This window comes from Mus musculus, chromosome 17 (genome assembly GCF_000001635.26).
Source record: "Mus musculus strain C57BL/6J chromosome 17, GRCm38.p6 C57BL/6J".
Classification (NCBI taxonomy): domain Eukaryota; kingdom Metazoa; phylum Chordata; class Mammalia; order Rodentia; family Muridae; genus Mus; species Mus musculus.
In genome coordinates, this window is record NC_000083.6 from 94,154,996 (window position 1) to 94,177,404 (window position 22,409).

A 22,409-nucleotide genomic window follows, 5' to 3' on the forward strand; every position below is an offset into this window, starting at 1 on the left:
AGCAAGTCCTGGATACACCATCACACCAGGAAAGCAAGATATGGATAAAGTCACCTCTCATGAAGATGATGGAGGACTATAAGAAAGACATAAATAAATCCCCTAAAGAAATACAGGAGAACACACCCAAACAGGTGAAAGAATCGAACAAAACCATCCAGGATCTAAAGATGGAAATATAAACAATAAAGAAATCATAAAGGGAGACAACTCTGGAAATAGAAAACCTAGGAAAGAAGTCAGGAGTCATAGATGCAAGCATCAACAACAGAATACAAGAGATAGAAGAGGGAATCTCAGGTGCAGAAGATTCCATAGAAAACGGCACAGCAATCAAAGAAAATGTGAAATGCAAAGATACTAACCCAAACTATTCAGGAAATCCAGGACACAAGAAGAAGACTAAACCTAAGGATAATAGGTATAGATGAGAAAAAAGAGTTCCAACTTAAAGGACCAGTAAATATCTTCGACAAAATTATACGAGAAAACTTCTCCAACGTAAAGAAAGAGATGTCCATTAACATACAAGAAGCCTACAGAAAACCAAATAGTCCGGACCAGAAAAAAAAATTCCTCCCATCACATAATAATGAAAACAACAAATGCACAAAACAGAGTATTAAAAGAAGTACAGAAAAAAAGGTCAAGTAACATATGAAGGCAGGCCTATCAGAATTACACCTGACTTAACCCCAGAGACTATGAAAGACAGAAGATCCTGGGCAGATGTCATACACACCCTAAGAGAGCACAAATGCCAACGCAGACAACTATACCCAGCAAAACTATCAATTACCATAGATGGAGAAACCAAGGTATTCAATGACAAAACCAAAATTATATATTATCTTTCCAAAGATGTACAAATCCAGCTCTTCAAAGGATAATAAAGGGAAAACTCCAACACAAGGAAAGAAACTATGCTCTAGAAAAAGCAAGAAAGTAATCTTTCAACAAACCCAAAGGAAGATAGCCACATGAACAGAATCCCAACTCTAACAACAAAAATAACAGGAAGCAACAATGACTTTTCTGTAATATATCTTATATAATAGACTCAATTCCCCAATAAAAAGACAGAGGTTAACAGATTGGTTATGTAAACAGGAGCCAACATTTTGATGCATACAGGAAACACACCTCAGTGACAAAGACAGACACTACCTCAGAGTAAAAGGCTGGAAAACAATTTTCCAAGCAAATGGTCCCAAGAAACAAGCTGGAGTAGCCATTCTAATATAAAATTAAATTGACTTTCAAACCTAAACTTCTCAAAAATGATAAGGAGGGACACTTCACACTCATCAAAGGTAAAATTTACCAAGATGAACTCTCAATTCTGAACATCTATGCTCCAAATGCAAGGGCACCCACATTCATTAAAGAAACTTTAGTAAAGCTCAATACAGAGATATTGCATTGCACACAATAATAGTGGGAGACTTCAACACCCCACTCTCATCAGTGGACAGATGCTGGAAATAAAACCTAAACAAAGACACAGTGAAACTAACAAAAGTTATGAAAAATGGATTTAATTGATATCTATACAACATTTTATCCTAAAACAAAAGTATATACTTTTTTCTCAGCACCACATGATACCTTCTCCAAAACTGATGATATAATCAGTCATGGAACAGGCCTCAACAGATGCAAAAATATTGAAATGATCTCATACATCCTATCAGATCACCAGGGAATAAGGTTGATCTTCAATAACAACATAAATAATAGAAAGCCTACATACGCATAGAAGCTGAACAACAATATACTCAATGATACCTTGGTCAAGGAAGAAATACATAAAATAAAGACATTCTAGAGTTTAATGAAAATGAGGCAACAGCATATAAAAACCTATGGGACACAATGAAAGCAGTCCTAAGAGGAAAACTCATAGCTCTGAGTACCTCCAAAAAGAATCTGGAGAGAGCATACACCAGCAGCTTGACAGCACACCTAAAAGCTCTAGAACAAAAGGAAGCAAATTCACACAAGAGGCTTAGAAGGCAGGAAATAATCAAACTCAGGGCTGAAATCAACCAGATAGAAACAAAAAGGACTATACAAAGAATCAACCAAACCTGGAGCTGTTTTGTTTTTGTTTTGTTTTTGTTTTTGTTTTGTTTTTGTTTTGTTTTTGTTTTGTTTTGTTTTTGTTTTGTTTTTGTTTTGTTTTTGTTTTGTTTTTGTTTTGTTTTTGTTTTGTTTTTGTTTTGTTTTTGTTTTGTTTTTGTTTTGTTTTGTTTTTGTTTTGTTTTTGCTTTGTTTTTGTTTTGTTTTGTTTTTGTTTTGTTTTTGTTTTGTTTTTGTTTTGTTTTTGTTTTGTTTTTGTTTTGTTTTTGTTTTGTTTTTGTTTTGTTTTTGTTTTGTTTTGTTTTTGTTTTGTTTTTGTTTTGTTTTTGTTTTGTTTTTGTTTTGTTTTTGTTTTGTTGTTTTGTTTTGAGAAAATCAACAAGATAGATAAATGCTTAGCTAGACTAACTAGAGGGCACAGGGACAGTATCTTAATTAACAAACTCAGAAATGAAAAGGGAGACATAACAAAAGAATCTGAACAAATCAAAAAAAAATCATCAGTAACTTCTACATAACTGGAAAACCTGGATGAAATGGACAATTGTCTAGACAAATACCAGGTACCAAAGTTAAATCATGATCAGATTAACAATCTAAACAGTCCCATACATCCTAAAGAAACAGAAACAATCATTAATAGTCTCCTAACCAAACCAAACCAAACCAAACCAAACCAAACCAAACCAAAACAAAACAAAACAAAACAAAACAAAACAAAACAAAAAAACAGGACCAGATAGGTTTAGTGCAGAGTTCTATCAGATCTTCAAAGACCTCCTAATTCCAATACTCTTCAAACTATTCCACAAAATAGAAACAGAAGGTACACTACCCAATACATTCTATAAAGCCATAATTACTCTGATACCTAAACCATACAAAGACCAAACAAAGTAAGAGAACTTCAGATCAACCTCCCTTATGAACACTGATGCAAATATACTCAATAAAATTCTTGCCAACTGAATCCAAGAACACTTCAAAATGATAATTCACCATGATCAAGTAGGTTTCATCCTAGGGATGCAGGAATGGTTCAATATATGGAAATCCATCAATCCAATCTACTATGTAAATAAACTCAAAGAAAAAAACCAAATGATCATCTCGTTAGAAACTGAGAAAGTATTTGACAAAATCTAACACCCATTCATTATAAAAGTCTTGGAAAGAATGGGAATTCAAGGCTGATATCTAAACATAATAAAAGCAATATATAGCAAACCAGTAGCTAATATCAAATTAAATGGAAAGACATATGAAGCAATCCCACTAAAATCAAGGACTAGAGAAGGCTGCCCACTCTCTCCCTATATATTAAATATAGTACTTGAAGTCCTACTCAGAGCAATTGGACAACAAATGAAAATCAAAGGAATACAAATTGGAAAGGAAGAAGTCAAAATATCACTATTTGCAGATGGTATAATAGTATATATAAGTGACCCCAATAATTCCACCAGAGAACTCCTAAATCTGATAAACAACTTCAATGAAGTAGCTGGATATAAAGTTAACTCAAACAAATCAGTAGCCTTTCTCTACACAAAGGATAAACAGAATGAGAAAGAAATTAGGGAAACAATACCTTTCAAAATAGTAACAAAGAATATAAAGTATCTTGGTGTGACTCTAACTAAGGAAGTGAAAGATCATATGATAAGATCTCAGAAGATGGAGAGATCCATGCTCATGGATTGGCAGGATCAATATAGTAAAAATGGCTATCATGCTGAAAGTAATCTACAGATTCAATGCAATCCCCATCAAAATTCCAATTCAATTCTTCACCAAATTAGAAAGGGCAATTTGCAAATTCATCTGGAATAACAAAAACCCTAGGATAGCAAAAACAATTCTCAACAATAAAAGAACCTCTGGCAGAATCACCATGCCTGACCTCAAGGTGTACTGCAAAAAAATTGTGATTAAAAAATGAATGGTACTGGTACTGTGACAGACAGGTAGATCAATGGAATAGAATCGAAGACCCAGAAATGAACCCACACACCTATGGTCACTTGATCTTTGACAAAGGAGCTAAAACCATCCAGTGCAAAGAAGACAGCATTTTCAACAAATGGTGCTGGCTTAACTGGCAGTAAGCATGTAGAAGAATGAGAATTGATCCATTCTTATCTCTTTGTGCAAAGCTCAAGTCTAAGTGGATCAAGGAACTCTACATAAAACCAGAGACACTGAAACTTATAGAAGGGAAAGTGAGGATGAGCCTTGAAGATATGGAAACAGGGGGAAAATTCCTGAACAGAATAGCAATGGCTTGTGCTGTAAGATAAGAATTGACAAATGGGACCTCATAAAATTGCAAAGCTTCTGTAAGGCAAAGGACACTGTCAATAAGGCAAAAGGTCAACCAACTGATTGGGAAAAGATCTCTACCAATCCTAAATCCAGTAGGGAGATAATATCCAATATATACAAAGAACTCAAGAACTTGGATTCCAGAAAACCAAATAACTCTGTTAAAAAATGGGGTACATATCTAAACAAAGAATTCTCAACTGAGAAATACCAAATGGCTGAGAAGCACCTAAAAAAATGTTCAACATCCTTAGTCATCAGGGAAATGGAAATCAAAACAACCCTGAGATTCCACCTTATACCAGTCAGAATGGCTAAGATCAAAAACTCAGGTGATTTAAGATGCTGGCGAGGGTGGAACACCCCTACATTGTTGGTGGGATTACAAGCTGGTACAACTACCCTGGACATCAGTTTGGCAGTTCCTCAGAAAGTTGGACATAGTTCTACTGGAATACCCAGCAATACCACACCTGGGTATATACCCAGAAGATGTTCCAATCTGTAATAAGAACACATGCTCTACTATGTTCATAGCACCCTTATTTATAATAGCAAGAAACTGGAAAGAACCCAGATGTCCCTCAACAGAGGAATGGATACAGAAAATATGGTAAATTTACACAATGGAGTACTACTCAGCTATTAAAAACAATGAATTAATGAAATTCTTAGACAAATGGTTGGATCTGGAGGATATCATCCTGAGTGAGGTAACCCAATCACAAAAGAACACACATTATATGCACTCACTGATAAGTGGATATTTGCCCAGAAGCCCAGAATACCCAAGATACAATTTGCAAAATGCATGAAACTCAAGAAGAAGAAAGACCAAAGTGTGGACACTTTGATCCTTCTTAGAAGGGGAAACAAAATAACCATGGAAGGAGTTACAGAGACAAAGTTCCAAGCAGAGACTGAAGGCATGACCATCCAGAGACTGCCCTACCTAGGGATCCATCCCATAAACAAAGACCAAACCCAGACACTATTGTAATGCCAACAAGAGCTTGCTGACTGGAGACTGATACAGCTGTCTTCTGAGAGTCTCTGCCAGTGCCTGACTAATACAGAAATGGATGCTCTCAGTCATCCATTACATGGAGCACAGATTCCCCAATGAAGGAGCTAGAGAAATTACCCAAGGAGCTGAAGGGGTTTGCAGCCCCCTAGGAAGAACAACATGAACTAACGAGTAACCCCAGAGCTCCTTGGGACTAAACCACCAATCAAAGAAAACACATGGAGAGACTCATGACTCCAGTTGCATATGCTGCTGAGGGTGGCCGAGTTGGTCATCAATGGGAGGAGAGGCCCTTGGTCCTATGAAGGTTCTATGCCCCAGTATAGGAGAATGTCTGGGCCAGGAAGTGGGAGTGGGTGGGTTGGGGAGCAGGGGGTTGGGGAGAGGATAGGAGAGTTTTGGAGGGGAAACTAGGAAAGGGGATAACAGTTGAAAAGTAAATAAAGAAAATATCTAATAAAAAATAAAAATATAAAATGCATAATAAACAAAAAAAAAAAAAAAAAGAATGCAAATCAGAGCTAGAATGATAACTCAGGGGTTAGAAGTGCTGAATGCTCTTCCAGAGAACCAAAGGGATTCATAGCAACCACATCATTGGAAAACAAAGGTTAAAAAAAAAATCAGTAACTCTAGTTCCAGGGAATCCAATACTTTCTTCTAGCCTCCATGGGTACCAGGCACACATATGGTGCATAGACATTCATGCAGGCAAATCACCCACACATATAAAAGTACTTTTTAAGAAAATGTAAATCAGACTCTGTTTTGTGTGGGGATTTATTCTGTTCCATTTTGTTTTGTTTGTTTTGTTTTCCTTTTTTTTTTTTAAGAGAAAAGAGCATGGTGTTGTGTTAGGGAGCATCTGGGAGGAATTGATGGAGAGGAAATAATATGATAAAAAATATTGTATGAAATTTTCAAAAAGTAAAAGCATTTTATAAATAATATAGTATAAAATGATGGTTGCATGTTTAGAGACTTTACTTTTTTTTTATAATCAGAGCTATGGATGTAACTTTCATTCTTCTAGTTAATTGTATATGATCAGTGCTATCAATATTTCTAAAAAAAACAAATACTAAAACAGATAGAGAATTCCATGTCAACGTGAACACACAATTAAAGGTTGAAAGGTTGCATGATCTAAAATACAACCCTGGAGCCCCAGAGATGGCTCAACTGCTCAATAGAATGTGCACTGCTCTTACAGAAAACCCACTTGTTTCCCAAAACCACCTGGCACTCCAGTTGCAGAGAATCCATTGCCCTCTTCTAGCCTCCATAGATAACTACAACTGTATGCATATAGCCACACAGAGATACAAATGCATATACATGATTAAAATAAAAATAATTTTTAAAGGTAAATGAGGCCTCCTGGACTTTTCCTTGCTTACTCTGGCATGTCTGTTTGTGAAGTCTTTGGCTCCCATTAAGCATGCTAAAAACTTAATGAGTGTAGCTTTTGATGTTTTTAAGAGACACAATCTCATGACACACTTCCTGATCCTCTACTCTTAAAGTCATCTGCCCCTATTTCTTAATGTTCCCTGAACCTTAGGTGTGGGAATGTTTTGATTTTGGAGGAGAGAGGGAGGTAGCATATAGAATATTGGAGGAAGGAAAAGGAATTCAGTAATTTTGTAATTATATTATAATCTCAACGTTAAAATAAAAAAATTAAAATGATAGAAGTTGTTTGTACCAGTTCAAGGATCATAAATATACTCTAATTTTTCAGGGCTTTCTTTAAACCCATCAGTGTCTTATAATCGGAAAGGTCATACATCACACAAAGAAGAATCTTGCAGATTGAGCAGTGAAGCCACAATAAGCAAGTAGTTTGGGGAAATTATTCAGGCTTGTACCTCACAACCTTTGGTTCTAACATCTGTTCTGATACTTAAAGGGTACTAAGCCTTGAATAGTGTTATTCATTCACAATACAAGAAAGAAAGGTAATATTGTACTGAGTCAAAATCATGTATGAGAGAAAGCTCACAGTATCCAATAAAGAATCATCTCTGGATAATTTTTTCTTCAAGTGAAGTATATGCATATGCTTTATTTCACAAAGGTGTGTGCCCTAATAAACACATCGCAGATTGAAAATAGCATATGTTGAAAATGTTCTTCATTTGGAGCTAAAACAAAAGGATGGACCATCCAGAGACTACCCCACCCGGGGATCCATCCCATAATCAGCCACCAAACCCAGACACTATTGCATACGCCAGCAATATTTTCCTGAAGGGACCCTGATATAGCTGTCTCATGTGAGGCTAGGCCAGTGCCTGGCAAATACAGAAGTGGATGCTCACAGTCATCTATAAGATGGAACACAGGGCCCCAATGGAGGAGCTAGAGAAAGTACCCAAGAGCTGAAGGGGTCTGCAACCCTATAGGTGGAACAACAATATGAACTAATCAGTACCCCCAGAACTCATGTCTCTAGCTACATATGTAGCAGAAGATGGCCTAGTCGGCTATCATTGGGAAAAGAGGCCCCTTGGTCTTGCAAACTTTATATGCCCCAGTACAGGGGAACACCAGGACCAAGAAGTAGGAGTGGGTGGGTAGGGGAGCAGGGCAGGGGGAGGGTATAGGGTATTTTCGGGATAGCATTTGAAATACAAATGAAGAAAATATCTAATAAAAATGAAAAAAAATGTTCTTCATACAACCTCACTAAAAGTGAAGCCTTAATTTGGACTCTCTTAAATGTGTTCAGAACAGTGATATTAACCTACAGTAGGGTAAAATTATCTAACACAAAAGCCATTTGACAATAAAATATTCAACACTTCATGTAATTCATCAGATACTATGTGGAAAATATAAAACTTAATAGTTGTATGTATATGCCTCATGCCAAAAAGTCAGTCAGTCATCTACAAATAAATCACTACACAATTTGAGTACTATGGTGGGTACCCTGGGAGACAGAAATGTAAGTATGAAAAAATTTACTCATGGGCAGAAACGATAAGCCCACTCATATTGAATGTTGCTGGAGGAGTGGATTGGTGAAAACACACTCAGAAGAGCAAGTTTAAGTACCCTACTAAAATGTTACTTATAATTAGTGAGCTAGAAACAAGAGAGAGTCTTAATTGATTTAGGTTTGCTGGCTCTCACTCATGGCTTCATTATAGACACAGACAAGCTGGGATTCCACAAAGCTGAAACAGACCAGGCTGTGCTGGTTCCCTACATTTCCTCAAAGGTAAAACATAGATATTGGTGAAAGGCTTATAAAACATACAACAACCTGAGAGATCCTATAAACCTTATATTCAGAGGAAGAGAAAGCCATTGTGTTTCTAGAATTGACCATACTTCTTTATGTATTCCATCCACTAGCAATCATAGTTAGACTTCCTGATATAACATAATCCTTAGCTACCTGATCATGTCAATCCAATGTTGGATCCAACAAGAAATAAGCTTCAATGGGTCACACGGCCCCCAATGGAGGAGCTAGAGAAAGTACCCAAGTAGCTAAAGGGAACTGCAACCCTATAGATTGAACAACAATATGAACTAACCAGTACCCCGGAGCTCTTCTCTCTAGCTGCATATGTATCAAAAGATGGCCTAGTTGGACATCACTGCAAAGAGAGGCCCATTGGACTTGCAAACTTTATATGCCCCAGTACAGGGGAACGCCAGGGCCAAAAAGGGGGAGTGGGTGGGTAGGGGATTGTGGGGGTGGGTATGGGGGACTTTTGGGATAGCATTGGAAATGTAAATGAGGAAAATACTTAATTAAAAAAATGTAAAAAAAAAAAAAAAGAAAAGAAAGAAATAAGCTTCAAGCTCCATGTGAAACCATAAGTTGCCATAGCTAAGGACATCTGTGCTGCAGAAGTGTTTTCTCTCACTCCTGCCTTGAAAGGACAGGATCTAGAAAATGTTCTGTGTACCTCAGATGCCAAGTTCTTCTCTGACATTAGCTGATCCTGTCTCTGTTCGTATAAATGAGACATACAAAGGACCTTGAAGATTAAATATGATTCTCAGGCATCAGTCTGCACATAGCATATGCTAAAATCCCCATCGTATCTAATTCTAAACTCTCATGTTATACCAGTCTTACCTCCCAATTTCCATCCCTTTCTGCTCATTTGTTCCATCATCATAAAATTCCTGGCACGTTGTATGTGTCATTCATTACAGATGCATGCCGCATACCTTCAACAATTCAGCAAAGATAAATAATTATATCACAGACCTGAAACATTCAAAACCATAAAACTCAAATTATGGAAGCTTGCTTATATTCTAATTTCTCAACACTTATAATAAACTATGCCCTGAACCATCACTGAAAACTTAAAATATCACCTGATAACACAACTTGAGGAAGATCACTTCCCAGGCTGTTGGCCCAAATACATTTTCTGAGAGCTTTCAGGTTGAAGACTTAGTTATTCAAGCAGTGTTGGTCAGATGGCCTTGCTTCTTTACCACATGTGTTGAGACATGGCAACTGACCCTGCAAAGAAAAGAAAATGATGCAAAAAGAGTCCAGTGAAAGAAAGAACACTCAAAGAAAGTGACCATCCTTATAGCTCAACCACAAAAACAGCTTCTCCTCACTTTTGTACTGCACTCTAGTTTGGCCAACCAAGTCATGGAATCGAATTAAAAAAAAGAGATGCAGAGCTGTCTGAGTCACAGAAAGCAAAGATCCCTGATAGCCGGCAGGACAAGGAAGATTCCTGCTAGTGCTCTCAAGAGGCCAGGAGGACCTGCTGTTCTGCTCATCTGAAAGACAGACTGCTACCACTTTGTTGTTAACATTTGGGAAAGACTTGGAAACTTGATCATTCTGTCTAGAATTTGTTTGTGGAGAGAACAAAACTGAGACTTGTACTCATGTTCTTTGAAGACAAGCTAACAAGGATAAGGGAATGTGAACTTAGTGAAAACATGGTTTTCTTTTATTTATCTCTTTGCATTCCATCTCCCAAAGATAGAACTAGTCTTAGCAGGGTGTGTGTTGAATACATTTGAATCTCTTGGGTCATTAACAAAAATCCAGTCTTTCTGCTCAGGTAATTATTCATTAGAGACCAGGAAAAGCTATTTATTGTCTCCAACAATTAGACGATGTATGCAAATTACCTAAAGACAATGTGATTAAAACCAGACTTACTTGTTGGAAATGCCCACTAATTACTTTTACACTTCAGTTTCCATAGTTACAAATCTGTGGCTGTTTGGAGAGAACTGGTGCACAAGGGAATCACTGGACTGGTTTATTCACTGTGAACAATTCCAGGACCACGATCAATATGAACACTTAACTGAAAAAGTCTCTCTTCAGAGTTAGCATAGTCTGCTTGTTGCCATCATTCTCAAATCACCTATAATAGCCAGCCATGTCTCATTGGAAATATCAATGGGATCTGTGGCAATTTGGATGTTAATACAGGAAAATAAAATAAATAAATAAATAAAATAAAAATAAATTAAAAAAATAAAATAAAAAATAGCAAACACCAATGTAAATTTTAATTCAATATGAAAGAGGGTGAATATCTACCTTCAGGCAGGCATAACTCATACAAAAGTTCTTTTATAGTGATACTGAAAAGTCATTTATTCTAGATAAGAAAGTCTGTTAGGCATTTCTTTAAATTTTTTAATTAAAAAATATTTTATACTATCTATTCCAATCACAGTTTCCCCTTTTCCAACTCTTCCCAAATCCACCTTTCTTCTCTACCCATACACTTTCCTATTTAGAAAACAAATAGGCAAAAAATATTAAGAAAAAAGAAAAAAAACACAAGAAACAAACAGCTGGCACATATATGGGCTTGCCCCTGAAACAAGCCCCTATCCTGTGCCTTCTTGAGGAATGAATATGGGATAAGTCACTCCTTTGGCAGAAATAGCAGGAGATCCAGGATCCAATGTTTCAGAGATCTGCTATGCTGTCTGGCCACGAACTTGACTGAACCTGAGGTTCTGCCCAGATAACCTTGTTAAGGGATGGAAACCTCACAAAACCACTCTGAACTTATAGTCTTTTATCTAGTCTGTTCTCCCTTTCCTGAAATCTTTTGGCATTTTGGACATTCACATCATAATACAAAAAAAAAAAAAAAAAAGAATACAAAACTTGATATTTTACAAACTCATCAAATGATTTCAACAATACTTAAAATGAGCATGTTACACAGATCACAGAGTTCAAAGGCATCTTAAACCTCTTTCCATTTCACACTGCCTGAGCCTAAAAGGCTGGATTCTTTTGGCTCATCTAATTTCAAGCCCTTCTCCAACTCATCATTGTGAACTCATTGTGTTCTGTTTGCAATTGTCTCTCCTGACCTACTGACACTTATTCCATCAGTAACACCTACTTCAAGTTCTTTGGCTACCTTATATTAAGTTCCTTATTTTGTAGAAATTTATTTTATTAAGAACACTAATGGAGGTTACTTTCATGCATTACTTAGTTGGCAGGGTATAAGAACAGAGCCACTTCCAGCTTGTTCATAGTTTTACATCTTCAGTGCCAGCAAAGTGCATGGTACATAGCCATCCTTCCCAAATTATACACTGAGTGATTCACTTTTCCAACTTTTACTTCTCCCAGTTCAATGTAATCTTTAGTGTGTGTATTGAATATGAAAATTCAAGAGAAAGTTTGGACAGTGACTCTGGAAGCAATATATTTAGGATATGGATGTGATGGTGAGATTTTTAAATACAGTGATAAAAATAGACACAAAGTATTAGCCTCTTTATGTGGTGAAACTCTCAATGACTAGAATGTATTTATCTACTTTCCTATAAAAGTTGCTGAAAATTATAGGACATATTCTTGGGAATTGTTACTGTGACCTTACGATATAATCCAAGGCTAGTATCTGCACAATGAATTCAAGGAGCTGAGCAGCTTGCAAAGTTGACAGAAATTCGATTTCACTCTATGACAGGCCCTTGAATAGCATTAAATGCAGCATATATTAATAATATAGAAATGACTTGGTGTGCTCATGGTGTGTTTCTCCCATTGTCTAGCCCTTCCTGACATCTGAGAGAGGAATGAAGCGGATGACATTGAATTTAATGTCTGGCTTAACTATCAGACATGTGTGCCTAGATGATGCTTTATGCCCAAAGGTCTTGTTAAAAATGACGTATGATAAAAAAATGGAAAACATTTTGTTAATTATAAAAGACAAGAAGCTGACTGAAACAAGGACCTTGAGAAGTCTTGTGGAAGAATTGGTAAAAGGTTTTAAGAACCAAAAGAGGATAGGAACTCAAGAAGAAGACCAATAGAGTCAACTAACCTGGACCCTTAGGGTCTCCCAGAGACTGAACCATCAACCAAAGAGCATACAAGGGCTGAAGCTAACACACACACATACACACACACACACACACACACACACACACACACACACACACACAAACACACGCATATGTAGAAGATCAGTGGCTTGGTCTTCATGCAGGCCCCTCAAGTGGAGGAAGGGTTGTTCCTGACTTTGTTGCCTGCCTGTGGATCCTGTCCCTCTAACTGGGCTCTCTTGTCTGGCCTCAGTTGAGGGGATTGCCTAGTCCTGTAGTGATTTGAGGTACCAAGGTGAGTTGTTAGCCAGGGGAGAACCTCCTGCTTCTCCGAGGTAAAAGGGATGGGTAAGAAAGGAGCTGTGAAAGTGGTGAACTGGGAGGATGAGGGAGCTGTGATGACGAGGTAAAGTGAATAAATAAATAAATAAATAAACAAACAAACAAACAAACAAACAAACAAACTAATGGGGACCATATAATGAGGAAACAAAAGGTAGATTGTTCTTTTAGGGACAATGGGTAAAATATCTTTTTTTTTTTTACACATTTTGTTGGTTTTGTTTTCATTTGTGTCCTTCCTCCCCATTCCTTCCTTCCTCCTTTGCTGAGTCAGTCTCACTCTGCAATTCATACTATCCCAGAATCATTCTGCAGCATGAAGTGCCCTGTAATTCACAGTCTTCCGATCCCAACATCTGATGCTGTGAGAGCATCTCATAGCTGATCTGTCCTGATTCCATTTAGCAAGCTGCCTGTGCTTAAATGCTGGCAGATTGCTTTTCTCCCTCTAATAACTAATGAGGTGCTGACACAGAGATATTCATTATACCTTGTACCCGTCTGAATGGGGTGGTTGCATTCTAAACCATCTTTGTTTTCTGAGCTAAGCATAAATTGGAGCTTTATATTAAATATCACTAGTGTTTTAACTCATGTGTTTTCTGGTGATGTTCCTATATTTGACACCATCTTAAACAAACCAGGAGTTTCTACTTTCATGCTAAACTCCTTGTTTGTGGCCATTGTATAGTACAGTACAAAACAGAGGCCGGTATACTTCAATTCTCAGCATTTTTTTTATTAGTTTCCTAGAACATACAGAATCTTCCTGAAAGATTCTTTAAAGGAATTCTATGGATAAAGAGTAGACATACTAAGCTACCTGGATTGCTTAACAACCATTCCTGTCTAATATTCCTCATATAAGTCTCATTGCAACCATCTACCCTGTAGTTTTAACTTTGTAGACCTTGGATCAACATACCATCAGACTTCCTGTAACTCCCATTTTGGTTTTCTTCTTGCTTCATCTTCACTGCAGTAGAGCAGTACATGATGAGTCTTTAGGCATGTTAATCTTTCCTCTGCTTGGAAAGAGGAAACCAAACAAGCACACAGAGCCCCTAAAGAAGGAGCTAGAGAAAGTATCCAAGGAGCTAAAGGGGTCGGCAACCCTATAGGAGGATCAACAATATGAACTAACCAGTCCAGTACCCCACAGAACTGTGTCTCTAGTTGCATATGTAGCAGAGGATGGCCTCGTAAGCCACAGATGGGAGGAGAGGCCCTTGGTCTTGGGAAGATCATATGTCCCAGTATAGGGGAATGCCAGGGCCAGAAAGTGGGAGTGGGTGGTTTGGGGAGCAGGCCAGGGGGAGGGTATAGGGGACTTTCAGGAAAACCTTATGAAATATAAATGAAGAAAATATCTAATAAACAAAATTTAAAAAAGGACTATAGCTGGTAAAGCCAGTGATGATATTTGAGCTTAGCGAAAGAGGTTATATGTATGTCAGGAGCCTGGTGGGTGACTGAGACAGACCAGCCAATTTTCTCTCTCGCTCCGCCAAAGAAAATCTCTTTTGAGAACCCTGCTTCAGTGGAAACTAATCATGAGGAATTGCAAACAGACACTGAGAGACACAAACCAGGAGCTCAAAGCAGAAACCATGGGAGTAGATAACAGCACTCTTTAGTAGCAACCTGAGGCAAAGAAACATTGGCAAATAACAGACTAGATCCTTTGGTTGCCGTAACCTGATATGACAACTACAAAGTCTCCACAGAATGCGCACTGTTGCTATCAAACTAGTAACTATATGGTTGTATCCCAAACACATTCCAGGCTTGAAGACTGATTTATTTTCTCTGTGTCTCAAGAGACCCTTTCTATTAGAGGTTACTGAGTATGCCTCGTGCATATTTGATGTTGCCCTGTTACTGTAATCACCTCACTCCTTGTATATCACTTTCAGAACCCCACACTGTCATGTTGCTTCGCTTGCTATTACAGTCTTAGGATACATGGCTCCAATGTCATTCTCTCTGGTATTCACACAGAGTGGAATGGATTCTCTTCCAAACCTTGGTCTTGTGGTTGGTTTCTCATTATTCTCTCATTACTTCATCCAGAGAGTTCTACTGCCAGCTGGCTTGCTGGACTCTACCTATTACCTGCTGCCAAGTTCTCTAAATTCTCATTCCACCCATCTGAAAGCAGGCCTTCAAGATGGCAAGGTGTGGGATCATATTGGTGTCTTGCCAAGAGATAATACAGCTTTCTTCCTGTCACGTGTTTCCCATGTGGCTTCCTGCACTGCCTGCTATGACCAGCCATGCTCCATTTTGGACCTGGCCTGGGTTTACCTATCTAGTACCCCAATGCTGCCTATCTGTGGACTGTATGTTACAGTGCTTGTTCAAGAAGATGCTTTTGCCTTATCTGAGTGACTTGTAGTAATTGCTTAAATGATCCTTTCACTCAACTAATGACTCACTGACTTAGGTTTAAAGGAGACTTTGTGTGCATGCTGATATTAAAAAACCAAGAACAATACCAAACTTCTTAGACAAGTGTTCAGAGTCCTCTCAATCTGAATTCTAGCTGCTCAAGTGAGTCCTCTGCCACATAATTTCCTAGATTTATTTCATGTGTTCCTTCATGGGCATTTTTTTCTGCTAAATTATAGTATACCCCCTCCAAGTGCCCTCTACCTTCTATAATCCTACACAACTATCATGTAATCCATTAACTCTGTTTATAGACAGCCTTGCATACTTAATATTTGCCAAACACAATGCTAGGTGGAAGTCACTCAAATAAGTACAGAATTTCTTATTGCCAAAGATTTATAGTCTGAGAAAATGAGTCAAACATGCAATCAATGAATAAATTCCTATCTTGGAAACAGACAATGGCCATCAGTCTCAAGGATTAGGGAGGTTTTTCAAATACAGAACATATTCAATAGAGAGGCTAAGTAAAAGAGGAAACTTCAAATACTACCTAGTACCTAGAGAAGACACAGAAAGAGCTTAAAGAAGCAGAGTCTTGACCTAGATCTTTAATTAATGATAAACAAGTATATATTAAGTTTCAGGAGTAGGGAGGTCAGAAGAAAAAGTGTAGATCCATGTCATATTACTACAAAAAGCAGTAAATGGAAGCAGGACAGTCATAGTATAAGATGGAGAGGGAAGCAAAAAAACAATCACCCTATCTTGGAAACAGGCAATGGCCTGTCAGTCTCAAGGATTAGAGAGGTTTCCCAAATCTACCCTGTGCACCCCTGTTATAATTCTCAATCCCACCATTCAAATGTAGAGGCATCACAATATTCTCATGTTTCCACTGTGTTCTTAAGCTTTTAAAAACAATGCTGCTGCTTTTAAATTAATCATCTCTTTTCCTCCTTGCTTCAACAACGTGGAAATCACCTATACTTAAAAGCAGTAACTGCTAATTCACTCAACAAATATTTATTTGTTATGGGTGCAGTAGTGTACCCCAGATAGCCCTTTAATAATGTTGGAAACTGATGACTTGATGCTTAGAAAGAGAACTCTAAAGGATATACTGCCTTTCTCAACATGTCCCTCTTTCCAGCAATAGTTAGCAGGACAACAAAGCAATGTGTAGAACCAGTCAAGATACTCCTGAAAACTATCATCTTCTCATGCCCAGTCACACTTTCCTAATTTTTCAAGGGATTCACCCATGACTGACAAACTCCTCACTAAACTACTTTTTTGCAAATCTTGGAGTCTTGGGGTTATTTCCCACAGAATCAAGACTGCATTGTTTAATGTCAATCATGCTTTTTTTTTTTTTTTTGCTGTTTTTATTTATTTATTTATTTATTTATTTATTTATTTATTTATTATTACGTATTTTCCTCAATTACATTTCCAATACTATCCCAAAAGTCCCCCACACCACCCCCCCACTCTCCTACCCACCCATTCCCATTTTTTGGCCCTGGTGTTCCCCTGTACTGGGGCATATAAAGTTTGCCTGTCCAATGGGCCTCTCTTTCTAGTGATGTCCGACTAAGCCATCTTTTGATACATATGCAACTAGAGTCAATAGCTCCGGGGTACTGGTTAGTTCATAATGTTGCACCTACAGGGTTGCAGGTCTCTTTAGCTCCTTGGATACTTTCTCTAGCTCCTCCATTGGGGGCCCTGTGATTCATCCAATAGTTGACTGTGAGCATCCACTTCTGTGTTTGCTAGGCCCCTGCCTAGTCTCACAAGAGAAAGCTATATCATGGTCCTTGCAACAAACACTTGCAAGTGTATGCAATGGTGTCGTCGTTTTCAATAAGGAAAACTTTCAAGTAAATTTCACTTATTAAGAACTATTATGTATAGAGCATATTTCCAGGAGTGAAGTCTAGAAAGATGCAAAGAAGAGGAAATAGCTATGGAGGTGGCAGAGCAACCTTCATTTTTGAAAGAAGACTGCCTGACACAAGAAGGCCTCCAGCTGGTTTATACCCTTCCAAGTTCTCAAGGATTAAATGTAAAATAGAGTGAATTTATTTTAGACCGTCTACTCCTTTCTTGGAACCATTAACAAGAGAACTCAAGTACTTCAGCCAAAGTTGTCCTCTTGTCTCTTTTACAAATAAGAGAGCTGACTAGGTGAAGCCTCTGAGCTCTTTTCAGATAAAACCCATGTTGATATTAAAAGTTATAAATAATTTGAAACAGGGTATTTTGGACTTCATCAAGAAAGCATTTGCAGGGGGACTCAAGAAACGTGTTTTGAGTTTTGCTCAGTACAAAGACTATTTATTTAAGGACAGGCATCATCCCCATAGGTCTTATTATTGCTTTTAGTACTATTTCAACGCAGTATTCTGTGTACTAAAAGTGCTAAGTTCAGATATTCAAGTGTAGCCCCATACCAAAGACACAGGTCTATTACTTAAGAAGAATTTATTATAGAGAAGTAGCCATCAGCACTTTTGTTAAAATAGATGATAATGAATGTTTCCTTGGCACAGAACTAGCCTACCATGACATCATCCCAGACTTCTTTTTAACGGGTGTGGGTTTGCATCTCCTAAGAAAAAAGGGAAAATCTACATATCCCTTCAACATTACCATTATTTATCAAAATGATGTGTCCATTTTTCTCAGCACTTAAAATGGCACTTTGATGATAATACTTTAATCTATTTTTATTTAGCACACCATGCATGCTTGAGTTGTTGAAGCAATTTTGAAAGTAATTTTTATTTTTAAAAGACTCCTATGGTATACAGATTCATTCACAAAAAAAGCTAAGTGGGATGTGTATTCATAGACAATGCCAAAGGAAGATGTTCTCAAGTTAGAAGAAAGAAGTGATCTTGGAAAAATATAAAAACCTCTAAGTGCTTACACTTAGTTTATCTTTCAAATATATAACACTCATTCCTTCCTGTGTTAGTACAGAAAAACAGACCTACTGGATTGCTAACTCTAGGGACTGATAAGCTATGTTCTGTGATATATCTATATCTGATGTGAGTATGTGTATAAAGAACTCTAAGGAGCAGATTCCATTTCAGCAGGAATCATGGTTGTAACATTAGGTACTTCTCTCATTACTTAGTTATTTCTTTTATTACCATGACAACATATCCAACAGAAACAACTTCAATGAAGGCTTGTTTTAGAAGGTCTCAACCCATCCTGGTAGACAAACATGGGTAGGAACTCTACATGTAGCTGAGGACTGTGAAGACGAGAGCTTGGGTGGAAGCCTTGTGAATGGATCTTGTCGGCAGCTAACAACATTTTTCAATCAAGGGCTAAGGAAACAGCTCAGTTCATACCATGTTTTCCTAGCATGTATGAATATCTAGGTACCATCTCTAGCAAAGCACAAACTAGAAGTACTGGTATATCCCTATAATTACAGTTCTTGGAGATGGAAACAGAAGAATCAGAAGGAACAGTTCTTACTACATAAAGAGTTTGAGGCTGGTGTGAGCTACATGAGATTCTATCTCAAAATTTAGTAAATAAATATTTTAAAGGATTTAAATAAATATTTTCAAGAAGCCTACAATGATGTTCAGGTCAAGCCCAGCACTAGATCCCAGTAGTTGTTCCTTTTCATATTGGCAGTTCCTCAGGGAGAAGAGCCATTCAAAGGCCTCTCAGCATAGAAACGGACAGGCAAGCAAGCATTCTACATTATGTATTGGTGTTAAGACAAGTGATACTTCCCCTTAAGCAGTAGCATACAGAGCCCACGGTGGATCATGAACTGATCAGTAGCACAAAAGACCTTCCCCATTTTACCAATGAGTCGTAACTCCCCATTTTGGCAGTGGGAGCATACTTAAGGTATGTGGACCGCTTACCAACCCAGCTCAAAATACAGCCAATTCCAAAAAAGGATTACCTCAGTCTCCATCCAATTCCCATCATATGTGCCATAACAGCCTGTTGGGCCAGAGGACAGTCATAGGAGTACCTTTCTCATAGTAACTGCATAGAATCTCAAGCAGAGTCATACATATATGTAAAGAATCATGAATATTTCTATGAGCATGCCTAGAACAAAAATAATGTTTTCAGTGTAAGAAATATCCTTACTGTCTCTCTGGTATTTTGAAAGTGCCAGCATACCTCATTCCTCCCTAAGTACTTACATTTTTCTAGGAATGTCTCCACAGAGTGTCTGACTCCTCAGCTACCGGAGAGGAACTATTACAGGGTTGTTTGTTTTATGAACATATTTAATTTATTGAGGGTATACAAGAACAAGAGAGATTTTTCTTGATACACACACACACACACACACACACACACACACACACACCCCAGAGGACCTTTAGGACTTGTGCTAATGATATGGTTCAATGCTATTAAGAAAGATCCTTAGATTTGTATTAATACTGACTGCTGCTTACATCCTTTCCCCATTCAAAATGTGCAAAGTTCTGTTTTGTAAACCACCCAGAAATCTTAATAGCAACAAGCACTACATACAAACAGCATTGTATCTTTGAGTTTTGAAATCTGTGGGGTGAAGTCTATGCTTTTTTTCCATAGCATCATGTGAAAAAGAGATTTATCTAGAGATGATGGTTTTTATTACGTAAGTGTAATCACAGCTTGAAATTCCATGTCAAATACTGGTGACACAACTAAAAGTCTATTTAAAGAATGTTAGCTCATAATGTTTCATATAAAAGTAAACTTTGGCACAGGAACTTGCCACCAAGTAGACAAAGCAACATGGATCAAGGCTATGATATTGTACTTAATGTGTATATCTTGCTCTGTAACATTTGAATATACTTGTGTTTATTTTGGTTAAAATAAATTATATATACTAATTGATCTTCAAGAATATCACTCAGTATATTAACATTCTGTCTTTTTCATCTTATTGCACTTCCAAGTGGTTCCTAAGGCCACTGCCATAGACATGTCTCTCGTAAAGAGGTCCACTGAAAAATGTCAGTTCTGGTGAGAAACAGCCCAGTAACCTAGAGAGGAAGATGAATATTTTTTTTCTAAGAGTATAAATATTTGTTGACTCAAAAAAGATGATTGTAGAATCTCTGAGAGGGTGGAAATTCTGGTCTGAAACTAAGGGTGTCAATTACTTTCAAAGCATAGTAGGTTAATGTCTCTACTTGCCAAATTCCCTTTTAAGAAGAAATGCTATTAGCTATCAATTTCTCTGACCATCACATTGTTTAGGACGGACATGTGTGACCTAGAGGATGTGGCCAGGAACAAATGCCTCCAAATCAGCAACTAAAAATGGCCCTCTTTCACTCTTTATACCAGATCCTAAGAGCACTGTTCTCTTTGATCTAAAGAATTAAAAATGTATTAAAAACATTTTCTAGACAATTTCCTGTGAAAGCAAGAAAGCCAAGCATGTTCTGAAGCTGAAAGCAAGTGCACAGGAATCCACCTTGAAGGAGAAGCTGAAAACCAGATTTTTCCAGGAAGCATCTGTCCAGCCATGCTCATTTTAAATTCCAGTCCCATTGGCAGTACAAAAACCTACAAGATAAGTAACAAAACTCAAATGAAAGGATGTATAGAAGATCTTTGCAAGCAATTCTAGAAAATCCTGGAAGATAAATAAGAATTAAATCTACCAAATGGAGAGATTGACAACTCACCTCCCCTCCTCAAGTCTCCCTGACTTCAAAGCACAATTTTGCTCTTTTTTATTGAATATTCTTATTTATTTACATTTCAAATATTATCTCCTTTCCTGGTTTCCCCTCCACAACCCCCCCCCCTGCTTCTATGAGGGTGCTTCCCACCCACGCAATCCCACCTTACCTCCCTGGCATTCTTCTACACTGGGACATTGAGCCTTCACAGGACCAAGGGCCTCTCCTACCATTAATGCCAGATAAGGCTATCCTCTACTATATATGCTGCTGGAGCCATGTGTACTCTTTGGTTGCAAAGTGTGGATGCATCAGTCCTTCTTAGAAGGAAGAAACAAAATTTTGCCCTTATAATCTATGTTTCAACTTCAATATCTCAGAGTTAAGTTGCTAACAAAGACTAAGAAGTTGTACCAAATGGGCATCATGATCAGATGACTAATAGAGACAATAAAAGTATTTAGCAGCTGAATGTATCAAATCCAGATCTCAAAGAATTATCTCATATCAAGTTTCATAACAGAAAACTGTGAAGGGTATAAGTGTAATCGGTGATAGGCAACAAAATCAACATACCTACAAGTACATTAAGACGAATATCCAGAAAAAGAATAAGAAATTATTCTTTTTCAAATGCTTCAGTAAATATTCCATGTACTTAAATTGCTACTGTAATTAAATGAAAGAAATGGAGTGTGAAAATTAATATTTTTAAATAAATGAAGATAATTTTTAGAAATTATAAAATATTTATAAATGTAAAACCTAGCAGATAGATCAAAAAGAAAATCAATTATAGCTAGCTGAAGGAAAATTTAAAATGAGCTCGAAGTTGGTTGCAAATAAATTACCCAAAAAGTATGCCAATAAGACAAATGTAAAGAAGTATGAAATAGGTGAAGAGAGGGTCGAGAAACCAAAATTGTGTCCAGAACTACATAAACATGGGAGAAGAGAGTTAAAATAATGGAGTGATAGAACAAAACAATTGGAGTAAATAATTTTTTAACTTACATCAGTACACTACTCAGATCACAGAAATCTGTGGTTTTCTTTAGCCAAGTGGTAAATATAAAAAATATTGTCTGAGTTCCACATAATACAAGTAGCTGTATTAAGTTCATTGTGCTGTCAAATAACTGTTTCAACCACATGATTTCAAACAATTTCTTTGCATTTTGCAGGGGACAGGTGAACTTTCCAAAACTATCTTGAGGGTTGTCAGGGTT

The 22,409-nt window shown here is 37.4% G+C and overlaps 1 long non-coding RNA gene across 2 annotated transcripts; it reads right to left on the reverse strand.

The window, feature by feature from the left end:
- Positions 1 to 9,561: 9,561 nt before the first annotated feature.
- Positions 9,562 to 21,821, reverse strand: Gm32512. Of its 2 annotated transcripts, none has more exons than XR_877118.2 (4): positions 21,757 to 21,821; positions 20,970 to 21,061; positions 9,785 to 9,935; positions 9,562 to 9,631 (listed from the first exon to the last, which is right to left on the reverse strand). It is a non-coding gene; the product is annotated as a predicted gene, 32512 (long non-coding RNA). The 2 variants fall into 2 exon arrangements; XR_385917.3 differs by having other exon boundaries at positions 9,593 to 9,671.
- Positions 21,822 to 22,409: the final 588 nt, after the last annotated feature.